Source organism: Sprattus sprattus (genome assembly GCF_963457725.1).
Source record: "Sprattus sprattus genome assembly, chromosome: 11".
In the NCBI taxonomy this organism is placed as follows: Eukaryota; Metazoa; Chordata; class Actinopteri; order Clupeiformes; family Clupeidae; genus Sprattus; species Sprattus sprattus.
In genome coordinates, this window is record NC_137909.1 from 20136739 (window position 1) to 20139354 (window position 2616).

Genomic DNA, 2616 nt, shown 5'->3' on the forward strand with positions numbered 1-2616 from the left:
AGTGGACACTGCAAGAGCTGTTTCAATTTCTAATCTTTCTTTTGCATTTTTAATTTCAGCCTCCTTCAATTCTAATGCTTGTTTGTCTTGCAAAGCTGCTGCCTGTGCCATCAAAGCAGCTCTATTGGCTTCTTCTTTCATGCGGGCTGCAGAGGCACTTGACACTCTTGACACTTTTGACACTCTAGACACACTGTCCGAAGGTGTTATCTCTTCATCACATGCTTTTGCTTCAATCCACCTTTTAACTTTAGCCATAAACTGCAAGCATTGTTCATTCTTAGTTTGAAACCAAAACTGCTGGTCAACCTCCTTTTCTTCATCATTGAGACATGATGCTACTGCACAATTGCACTCAATAAACTCTTTATATTGTTTCTTGTACAATTTAAATTCCTTTTGGATGTCATGTACAGTAGGCACTTCTTCACTGTTCAAAAGTAACTCAATTTCGTTTGATTTTGCAGTCAATTGTGACAATTTACCTCTTCTGGCGTTTGTGAGAACATGCAGTCTATTCTCTGCTCCTTTAGCCGTCATCATCCTCTCACGACTATTGGCACCAACGTCGTCCTTTTCACTCTTCATCGTTCGTTGATATTCCACAATGCTGCCGCTAATTCACTCACAAAGCCTTGTTTCAGTATGACACAACTGTCTTCGGTTATAACACAACACAAATCTTTACAATTCCATTCAAAACCCAGCTCAGTCACATCCAGATTGAATCAGCATTAAATCCCGTTTTGATAAGCACTTTCAGTTAGCTCTTCTTAACGTAATCAATGCATTCTTGATGACCGCGATGCTAAACTTACTCCAATGCTTGCTGAGTCATCCACTTAGCTCCTTGCTAGCTTCCAATGGCTTTAATGGGCGAACTTTTCTTAGCTCTATGCAGTCCTTTGACTCAAACAAACTTCTTCACTGGTCAGCTTTCGAATTTAGCGAAACTTTTGACTTTAATGTAGTGGCAAAATTTCAGGTTTCAATTTTCGTTGTTAATTTCCACCAATTCATCATGTGTGCAGTATGAAAGGTTCTGACTCATGTCCGTATCTTGCAATTGCTTTTTATCCAGGTTATACTCACAAGACGAATGACCGTTGATGTCTTTTATTCTCCTTCACCAATGAACACAATCTTGTAGCAGTTGTAAATAAAAACCATCTCAAAGTAAATCAATAATTGCAAAACTTCAATACTCAAATTACGGACAATGGTCAAAAGTTGTATGCTTCCAGCTGCTCACATGTCTATTCTGAACTAGTCATACATTCAACATCAGTTACGTCAATTACGTCATGTGGAGCATATCATGTGGATCTACGTTATCCATTAACTAAAGACTTCTGTACATCATTATACATTCTTAATTAAACTAAACATTTAGATGCAAAATATTAACAAACTATTTATTTGATTTGGCTCCTACAATATCCTCAAACCGAAATTAATGTTAAATCTCCACGGCAACAGCTCTCGAGGGTTTGGGAAATAATCAGATGTATTGCTTCATTCATTATTCACAGCAGAATAAATAATATTCATTTTCATAGATCTATTACCAGACTCTATGTAAAAAGGGCCACGCACACCTTGCAGAAAACTATACAAAATTGAAGCCAGATCTGTTTTTGAATCATCAGTGGACATGGGCTGTGTTTAATTCCCATGCCTGGTGTAGCCATTCTCATAGTTTACAACGGATTAGAACTCTGCAAGTGTCTGCACCTTGTCCACAGGGCAGGAGAAAGTTGTGGGAGACGACAGTGATTTGTCAAATTTGAGGGAAAGTTGCGGTGATGTGTTAAAATTGCAACGTCACGCTGAATTCGAGTAATCGTAGAATTTGCGTAAATTGGTGCGATTGGGACATCTCGAAATCCTGGAGGGTCTGACCAAACAGGGCCTTGTTTCCCGAACGCGCACTTAGCCTAAAAAGGACTTGAAATCGTTCGTAAGAGGAATCCTACGTTGCAGACCGGTTTCCCGACGCGGCACTTAGCTTAAGTTTATCTTTCGTTGAGAAGAATTCTACGTGTGGTCAGGACCAGTAGTAACTTCACACTTAGCGATGCAATCCAGTAGTAACTTCACACTTAGCAATGCAATCCACCAGGGGCGTCGTTCGGCCTATTATAGAAGAAATCCAAACGATGTTTCTGTGTATAGCACATCATGAGAATGTCATTGTTTCACCTGCCTATTCCCATCAAAATAGAAATAAAGAATATTGAGTATTTATTAATTAATTATGCATTCTGTAGTGTTAGCAGACGTAGAGCTGTTGGGTAGTGTAATGGCAAGACATATTTGCACTCCACATAGGTACAGGTTACACTGAAGTATTATTGTGATGCATGTTTCCTTTTCATTAAGAAATGTGTTAATGGTAGCCTTTTTGGAGAGTTACCAACAAATAAAGTCTGAGGGCGTATTCACACCTACCCCGTTTGGTCCGGACCAAACGACCAAACGGACCAGATTTTCGTTGGTTCGGACCTTTTGGGATGGTCTGAATACAAACCACCGAACTCTGGTCCGGACCAAACAAGCGGACCGAGACCGAGCTGAAAGGTCGGACTCAGTCCGGATCAAACAACCCTGGTGCGG